This window comes from Chenopodium album, chromosome 24, assembly GCF_948465745.1.
Source record: "Chenopodium album chromosome 24, dcCheAlbu1.1, whole genome shotgun sequence".
In the NCBI taxonomy this organism is placed as follows: Eukaryota; Viridiplantae; Streptophyta; class Magnoliopsida; order Caryophyllales; family Amaranthaceae; genus Chenopodium; species Chenopodium album.
The window spans coordinates 30,736,163-30,746,236 of record NC_137857.1 but is presented as its reverse complement, the minus strand read 5'-3'; the positions used below and the strand labels follow the sequence as shown (position 1 = coordinate 30,746,236).

General features: G+C 36.1%; 2 pseudogenes; both read right to left on the bottom strand.

The window, feature by feature from the left end:
• Positions 1-1,930: 1,930 nt before the first annotated feature.
• On the bottom strand, positions 1,931-3,019 carry LOC145610804 (uncharacterized; annotated as a pseudogene).
• A 6,044-nt stretch (positions 3,020-9,063) lies between these two features.
• On the bottom strand, positions 9,064-9,162 carry LOC145612801 (small nucleolar RNA R71; annotated as a pseudogene).
• Positions 9,163-10,074: the final 912 nt, after the last annotated feature.

Genomic DNA, 10,074 nt, shown 5'->3' with positions numbered 1-10,074 from the left:
ATTTTTCTCTTGGAGTTGTAAATCAATGACACTTAAATACATTTCTATCTAAAAAGGATGAAGATTTGTCACTTTGGCAAAGAAGCGTTTTGATCTTCCACGAGGAACATACATATCATCCATATTAGGAGCTTCCACATTATGTTTAGCACAAAAAGAAAGCACAAGATGCAAAAATTCTTCCTACCCATGGTCCCTCATTTGTTGTAATTACAAAAAGTGGAATAAGGAACGCATAGTACACAACTGTTAAGTTGGATAGGCGATCTCTAGGATTTTATAGAACTCCTAGATAAGATGAGCGTTTTATATGTTGAATCTTATATAACGCCTCTTTAGTTAACCGTTCTATTTGACTTTTAATTATATTTTTTAAAAAATATGAATTTACATAAAGAACGCTTTTCTTGGCTAACCGTTCCTATTTGATTTAACATAATAATAAAAAAAGAAAAAAAAAATCGGATAACATAATAATATAACCCTAGGACGACTCTCCTCTTTGTTCCTTTAATCTTAACTTTTCAATAGCCGCTTCTTCTCATCCCTCTCATAGATTTCCTCTTTCTCTTCTCCTCAAATCCGTTTAGAGTTCTTCCCTCAATGAATTTGATCCTAACTGATCGGGTTGTTGATAGAGAAAGAGATGCTCGATCGACCTTATATTAGAGAAGCTTGACAATGGCGAGCCATGCGGGCGCTGACGATGAAACTCCTCTGTTGATTTCGCCGCAATTTCCCATTACTCCAATGGCAACAATCGATGATTTTAAGTTTATCCTTTACTCCTTTTGAACTATTTCAAAGTCGTATCAGTAGATCGAAGTCGATGAGATCCAATTTCAAGTTAGATCATTCATCATTTCATCTTTATTTTGTTTAATTTCATATTAATTTGGTTTCAAATCTTTAACGACTTATTTTTTCATCCATTTCGATTCTATCATTATTTAAATTTTATTTTTACATATATTGATTGAGATTTGAGAAGTTCGTTTTTTTATTCCTCATGTTGTGCCAAATTAAATTTCAAATTAATCATGTCTTTTTGGTTAAACACTTCTGCAAAAACCCATCAGTGTTTGGTATATGATTGAAAATTTTGTATTGATGTCGTTATATCCAAATGCTTATGATTTCAATTTTTTATGTTGGATTTTGCTTGATTCTTAATGAAATCTTAATTTTGATGTTATTTTGAAATTGTATTTGTCACAATCGTAGAGTTTTCATTGGATTTTGGTTAGATGTTTTTTCATCATCAATTGTTTTAACAGCGTAAAAGTTTTGTTTTAATTGATGGACATGTTTTGTAGATATAAGCGTTTGATAGAAGAATTTATATAGATACTTTTCTTTTGCTAGTTGTGTAACAATGGTATTTTTTTCATATTAATGCAGATTAATCATAAATGAGAAGATCAAATACTGTGCTTAAAGAAGATCAAGTACTATATATATGATTCATTGCGGGACAACAACACAACAACTTTGAAAGAATAAGATATTCTTGTAGATTTTTTTTTTAAATCTTGTTATTCCTTCTTCATCTACATTTAAGTTGTATAAAAAAATTATTAATTTAATGGAATTTTCAATAACCTTTTGGATTCCACTATTTATTTATTAAGTATTACAGTTATGGTATCAAGTATATCGCAAATGTTTTTTTTTTTTTTGTTTAAAAAGGGAGGAATAGAGAACTTTTGGCATACCAAACCGTTCTCTATGGTAAAGGAAAACAAAGCGGCTAAGTGTCATGACCGTTCTCTTTTCTTTCATTTTTATCACATTTTAGGCAGGGAATAGAGAACTGTGATCAAACACAACCGTTCTCTATAGTTGAGCATACAAAACGCCTATTAAAAACCGTTCTATAAACCTTATACATCGCTTAGCAGAAGAACGGTCCTCAGGCGATCTATAAGGCCTATTTTGACAGTTCTCTAAGCCCTTTTTTGTAGTAGTATTGTTCCTTAGTCAACATAACAAATGACATGGCATTAACAATATCTTGGCCTCCTCTTTGCAAAGCTTGACACAATTTATCAGTTTGCCTAAATATTTCAGACATTAAATGTATCATGAAAACAAACTCAAAGGATTCAAATGTAGACATAACAGTGATAGCCTTTACACGATCATCCTTATAAAGCTTATTTGATCCAACCTTCTCAAGAACTTTGACAATAGTAGCATATAATGAGGTAACATTTGAAACAGTTTTGTAGTGTGACCCCCACCTAGTATCACCAGGCCTACCTAAACCAAGTTCTTGGTTTAAACCTTGCCCACTTTCAATTTCCCCTAGATCTAATGCTTCTAGAACATGTTGAGATTGTATTTCTCTTATCATTTCCCTTCGCTTACAAGAAACACCAATAATATTCAATAAAATAGCAAGTTGGTCAAACAACCAAATACAATCATCATTATCCTTAGCAACAGCAACAAGGGTTAATTGAAGTTGGTGAGCAAAACAATGAATATAATAAGCTTGTTTTGTTTCATTCATGATCAAAGTCTTCAAACCGTTTATCTCACCCCTCATATTACTAGCACCATCGTAACCTTGTCCACGAACTCTAGACAAACTCAATGAATACTCCATAAGCAAAGACTCAATTGCACTCTTTAGTGACAAAGCAGTGTTATCCTTAACATGTACAATTCCAAGAAACCTCTCAGTTATCTTCCCTTTATTATTCACATAAAGCAAACAAAGGGTCATTTGTTCCTTTTGAGATACATCACTAGATTCATCTGCTAGTATTCCAAAGTAGTCATCCCCAATATCATCAATGAGAAGTCTAGTGGTTTCTTTCGCACAACAATTAATGAGGTCCTTTTAAATTAAAGAAGAAGTCATTTGATTATTTCCCGGGGCATTACTTAGAACAACCTTTGCAACATCACTATTATTCTCTTAAAGCCATGTTAAGAGTGCAAGAAAATTACCCCTATTCCAAGAGTCTTCGCTTTCATCATGCCCATGAAAAGCTAAGCCTTGTACGTCAATCGAGATTTGTATTGAAGTTTAGCTTCTGTGGTTTAAGTGGAAAAAGATTCAGCAACTGATGTTTTTGGGTTAATGAAAAAATTGTATTTTTCATAAGCTTGATTATGCAAACTACCAAGACCTCCCACATGAAGATTAAATCTACCAATCTTATTCCATCCTCTAAACCCCCCTTTAATAAAGCAATCATTAGCAGCCATAGAATCAACTTTATCTTTGAACAAGTAGCACACAAAACAAAAAGCCGCATCTTTCTCCACACTATATTCAAGCCAATCATATTTATCAAACCAAGCAACATTAAATCGACGCATACCTCCTATTTGACTTCGAGGTAAATTATGAGTGCGTGGATCACAACGTTTCATTGTAATATAACCTCTTCTCACAGCATCTCTATCAGTAGCAGGATATTCCAAAATTGGAATTCTTTTTCCAGGATCATGTGGAAGAAGATCAACATCATCAATGCGAGTATCATCAGACTCAACACTAGCATTTGGATTACTTTGAGTTGTGTTTTCAGGGATTGGAATTGAAGCAGCCACTGGAACCGCATCGTTATTAGGAGACACGACATCCGCATCATCATTAGGAGACTCAATATCCGCATCATCAATGGGAGTTACAACATCTTCTTCTATTGGAGGATTCCTTGAACTAGGTGAAGAACAAGTAGAGGACATTTGAGACTTCCTGGCACGTTTCCAAAAAGACTCTAAACTCATGGTAACAAAAGTTCTACAATCTTCAATAATACACAAAATACACAATTAATTATCAATTAAAATCACAAGTCCCCAATAAACACCAATTTGACAATATAAACTTCTTCTAATTATCAAATTTCAATTAACAGAACAAGTAAAAATCTATAATTCTAACTTCTAAGTTTCTACAATTCAATTTCTCAATAATTCAGAAATTCAACAATATATCAGAAACATAAACCAATTTATAAAATAAAACAAGCAAACCAAGATTAAGAATTAATAGGAGTAGAGGAATAAGAGATTAAGAGGACTGACAATTTTAGAAGAACTCTGAAGTCTGAACTCAGAACAGTCGTCCCTCGTCCGTGTCTCCGTCACTGCGTGAGGACGTGAGGTCGTCAGTGCTCCCGCTCGCCGGTCGGTGTCTCGGTGTGCGGTGCCGCGGCGGCTAGGGTCATAGGGTGTCAAGGTTAGGGTTTTGGTGTTTGGGAATTTGGGGAAAATTAGAAATGTCGATGTTTGATTTCTGAAATCTGAAAATTGAATGTAAGGAGTAAAAAGAAAAAAGGTACAAAAAATGAGGCCATCAAGAGTCGAACCTAAGACCTAAGACCCATTAAAGGGGCGCGCTGTTCTATTATTCAAAGCATTACTAATGCACCAAACTTACCCATGTGATTATTATCCTCACAGAAATTTCTTTTAAACCTTTTTTTAAAAAAAAAAAAATTTAAAACTTATAATTTTTTCCAAAAAATCTGTGGGTTCAATGAATAACCTTGAACCCCCCTAGCTCCGCCCCTGAATGGTGTGGTTCAAGTGTCGGTGTCTGATATCCCCCTCCGCATTGTGGCTACCATGAGGGCGGTTGCGATCTGATTGTTTCAAGAGTAATAAGCCTTTTTTTCCTTTTTTTTTTAAATTTAAGTTCATAATACTTATTTGTCTTCACCTAGTTCTGATTGCTTCTTTTTTTTAAAATTTTCCAAAACAGGTTCGAGGCGATAAGATCTGGTGGTGGCCTGCTTTGAAGATGTGTTATGGTGTTATGTGTGCTCTTTGCAAGTTCAACTATGTTATTGTTGTAATATTCAATGGATTTTCTACGTATTATGTTTAAGTTAGTTCTAATGACTGGAGTTTAACTTAATGATGTGTTTAGAGTATGTGTTTTAGGATAATATTATGTTATGTTCACTTGATGCTGCTTACGTGTACCCGGACTTTATTTGGTACCATATTTTATCTTGTACTGTACTGTGACTTAAATTAATGTTATGTGTGTGTTGTGTTAACCTTTTTCTGATTCTTACCAATGGTGGTTTCAACATTATTACGGCAAACTGGACTTATTCCCAACCAAATAAAATTAGAATAGGACTAGTCGTCTTCAAACTCTTTACAAACCTGACTTTATTTTGATTAAATTTAATTTATCAAATCCCTGGCAAACAAATTCTCCTTTTTTTAAATGTATTTGTATTACTATACATAAATCTTTACATCATTATTTTTTTTAACCATCAATGTTATAGTAATTTTTTTACCTTCTTTTTGGGTTTTTAGCACTGTCTCTTTTTAAAAAGGGTTAATAAATTTGTATCAGTTTATTGATTTTCTAAATTTTTAATTGATAGAGTCACATGTTTTTAGTGCTACTTACCCTTTTTAAAAAGGTGAAACAATTTGTCTCACTCTATTGTTTTGACATTTTGACTTTACAATTCATACTCATATACTTCCTTTTTTTTTTTTTATTTACAATCACCAACTAATTTCTAATCGCCTTTGTAAAAAATAAAATTAAATGACAAACTTATCTAGTATGCGAATTTTTTTATTTTGTATTTATTTTATTTTTTAATGTTAATGAAAGTAAAGTCACGGTTATTGTATGTGTCCGTTTACAAGTTTAACATGATTAACCATATTAAATTAAAAAATTAAAAAAAATGTAAAAAACCATAATTAATATTAAGTTTAAAAAACGTACAATACTAAGTTACCAAAAGATGGTTAAAACTATAATACATAACGCAACATTAGTAAGAATGATATATATTTCAATGCTCGGAAGTGTTATACTACATCTCAATGACTCTCCATTTCCTACTGTCACTATCAGCACTTACATTTACCTTGTTGGACAACACCATAAGAGCATACCCTCCTACAACACCCTTTGATGAAAGACCGTGCATTGAAGTCCAGTTAATATGCTTGCATATGAATCTTGCCATGTGAATGGACACACGTGTCTCCGTTAGGAGTATTATATCCGGCAGTTGCAGCTCAATCAGATGTTCTAACTGTTCCATAAATGACTCCCTGCCCATATCCCTACAATTCCACGTAACTAGTTTAGCTGTACTCATTGTTTTAGTACGTGTGGCTGTGAACTGCAACGTAGCTCTCCTACCATCCAAGAGGTGTCCTCCCAACCAAGACAAAGCGACGAAAATGTTGTTGAGGCTAAGATGGCCTTCACTCACAATAATTTTCAAGTCGTCGGAGTAGCTGTTGACCTCCATCACGTGAACCCCTTCTGATGTAATGGAGAAGGATTCCATCACGTCGGGTAACCCTGAAGTAGGGTAAATAATGTTCTTCACGCTTGAAGGAACCAGATGTTGTGCACTTTCTCCTTTAACACTACCCTCTTTCAAGAGTGCCCACCTCACTGACATTTTCAACGCCGGTGGTAGCAAAGCCAGGTCTGATAAATCGGGCACATGAGCCGGATACAACCCTTTGCTATGTAGCACCACAAGGTCACCCATCTCGTTTTTGCCACCGCATATCCACGCCGCCACCTCGCTTACCTCTACCATCCTCACGAGTATTGTCCCATCACTTGCGATTCGATGAGATTGTATAACACCAAACAACCCTCTACCTAGAAATGGATTTCCACCCACCGGACGAAGTGGTTTACTAGTGATGTGTATAGTGTTTGTGTTTCTAAGTAGGTAAGGCACTTTCTTTACGATAAATGTAGGATGATATTTGTGTTTGGTTACTGATGAGTGACATTTTTGGCACTCATTTGGTTCCTTTTTGGATGATTTTTATTTCATTTTATCTCTCTTTTCTTTAGTTTTCCTTAGTTTTATTCTTGTTTTCCTCATTCTATGCTTTTTGTAGTTTATTTCTCTTTTTCATGTCTTTTTCTAGTTTACTTGTTATTTTTCTCTTTTACTTGCTTTTTATCTTTTGCTTGTAGGTGGTAATTGATTGTCCAAGAATTCCCGAGCCTCCTCTCTACGAGTTTTCATTGCTTTTATGCCTAAAGAAGGTGCAAGAAGTTCCAAGTCAAAGGTGGATCCAAGGGGCAAGCTTCAAGGCTTTGTTTATGCCTTATTCATGGCTTTTATTCTTCAAGAAATTCAAGAAAGTTTCTGCCCACTTTGTCCTCCATCATCATCATCCTAGATGCGTGCACCACTTGAGCTAGGACGAAGAGAAGAAGGGGAGGAAACCCAGCTATGTGCGGGCGCACAAAGGGAGTGTGCGGCCGCACATTGGTCGTGTGCGGCCGCACACCAGGTGCGTGCGGGCGCACATGCCTGGGTGTGTCCCGTGCGTACCTTTCTCCCTCCTCCGAGCGCCCGCACTTACGAGGGTCTATTTTTGGGCGTCATTACCGACCTCCTCCTTGTATATATAGTTATTTCTACCTATTTTTAGAAAGGAAGTTTTAGATTGAATTTGATAGTTAATTTTTGGGAGAATTTTAGAGAGAGAAACTCAACAACTAGAGAGTGAAACTCATGATCTTTGGTGTTTGTTCAAGAATTCATCATTGTATTTGATCTTTTGATCAAAGTTTTGTAAGGATCTTCTTCTTAATCTCAATTCAAGTTTGATTTTAGTTGATTTCATTAGTTTTTCATGTTGTTGATGATTGATTTGGTTATTGATTGAATTTTGATTGATTTTGATTGATTGTTGGTTTAATCTTTGAATTCAAGCATGTTGATGATGAATTTGATGAATGTTGTAGTTTTGATCTCCATTTCTATGGCTAGTGAGTAGTTTCCTAGCTAGGGAGATGGTGAAGTATGTATGAATGATGGAATAGTGTAATTTGGGGATAATTGATGGAGTTGATGATATGATTAAATTGGTTGATCTTTCATGTGCATGTGTGTGATTAATTGAGGTTTGGCCATCTTTGATTAATACACTAGATTGCATTGTAAGTTTGCTATGATACGGACCATTGATTAGGAGACTTGCAATTTCACGATTGAGGTGCTTTGTGACGTTCCCTAGTTAGTGTTTAGCGTAGTTGACGCTAGTTAGACCTCTAGGTGAACCACCTTAGTATGCTCTTTAGGATACATGATGATTTTCCTTCATATCCCTTGACTTAGTCGGTTTGACCTCCCAAATTACCGATTCCATTATGATTGCATGTGGATCCATTGCCCTAGTGTCTTAGATTGATTCAATACAAGTTTGCATTACCTAGTTTAGCTTTAGTTCTACTTCAAACCCCTTTTGATTCCGAAATAGCTTGATCTAGACTTCGTGCACTTGATATCCATTCCCTTGGGTTCGACCTTGACTTGCCACTACGCTATATAGGGGTTAGTTAAACTATAAATATTGTTTGATAGGGTGGGGTGGTAGCCCAACGACCTACCATTCTCCGCCACATCAAAATGGCGCCGTTGCCGGGGAATGGTGCTTGAGTGTATGTTGTTTTTGAGTCTATTTTATTTTGATAAAATACAAAAAGATTTTGTTTCTCTAGGCTACATTTGTAGCCGTGCTACTAACATTTTTTTGTGAGTTTTGCATGCATAGAACCCGTGATCGTCCCCTTGTTCCCCTTGATCCGGAAATAGAAAGGACTATTTCAAGAAGAAGAGTGGATATTAGATCTTTGGCTTATAGCTCTTCGAGTGAAGAAGAAGTTCAAGAAGAACAAGGAATGGGTGAACATCCTAGAATAGCCTTGAAGGAGCTTGGAGTGCCCGGGGCATATAGATTTGAGAGTGGAATTGCTCCACCAACTACCCTGGAAAATGACTTCGAAATCCGTCCGGCAATGATCACCTTGATTGAGAGAAGGCAATATAGTGGGGCTAAGAATGAAAGCCCATTGAACCATTTGAAAGAATTTGAAAAATATTGCAACACTATCAAAGTCAATGGGGTCTCTCAAGAATTCATCCGCCTCAAGTTGTTCCCCTTCTCTCTAATAGGAAGATCTTTGGAGTGGCTAGACAAGGAGGTGAAGCCCAACTCCTTGAGAACTTGGGATGATGTTACAAAGGCTTTCTTGTCCCGTTTCTATCCCCAAAAGAAGACGGCGGAGGAAAGAGCCTTGATTCAAGGGTTCAAGCAAAGGCCAAATGAAAGTCTCTATGAAGCATGGGAGAGATTTAAAGAGTATCAAAGGGAGTGCCCTCATCATGGAATCCCCACATACCAAGTGATCCAAATCTTCTATGGCGGTTTAAGTCCCCAAGGCAAGTCATGCCTTGATGGAGGGGCCGGGGGCCCTATCATGAACAAAACCGAGGAAGAAGTTGTGGACATCATTGAGGATGTGGTGACATATTATAGGGATTGGCAAGATGGGGAGAGAGACTCTTCAAGCAAACAATCTTCATTGTATTCAGTGGACCATCTCAATACAATCAACAACCTTTCCTCTCAAATGACAAATCTAGGAAAGGAGGTCACCGCAATCAAAGCTAAGTTGGAGAGCACTTCTACCTCTTCTCAAGCTTCCAATCTTCCCTCCCAATTTAAGGGGAGAGGTACTCCTTCTAACTCTCAATCCCCTCCCTCTTCACATAATATGCCTTTGGGTTGCTTGTTTTGTGATGCATGTGGATCGTATGATCATGACTCTAGTGCTTGTCCTAATGAATGTGTTGATGAGTTTGACAATGAATGTGAACATGTCAATTTTGTGTCAAACAACAATGTTCAAAGGTTTGATAATCAAAAAGGCCAATGGAATAGGAATTACCAAAACCAAGGCAATTTTGACAACTATAATCATAATGGTGGTTATAGGAACCAAGGGAATCAAGGTTCTCGTGGTAACAATAACCAAGGTTATAGTAGCCAAAATCAAGGCCAAAATTATGGTAATCAAAATCATGATTATGGTAATCAAAACCAAGGTTATGTGAATCATAACCAAGGTAATGGAAACCATAATCATGGTGGTGGTAACCATAATCAAGGTTATGGTTCAAATCAAAATAGGAGTAATTGGAACAACCAAGGAAGGGGAAATTTTCAAAACAATGCTCAAAGAGGTCCCCCACCCGGTTTTGCTCCAAAGACTCAAAATGAAAATTCCTATTCACAACCTTC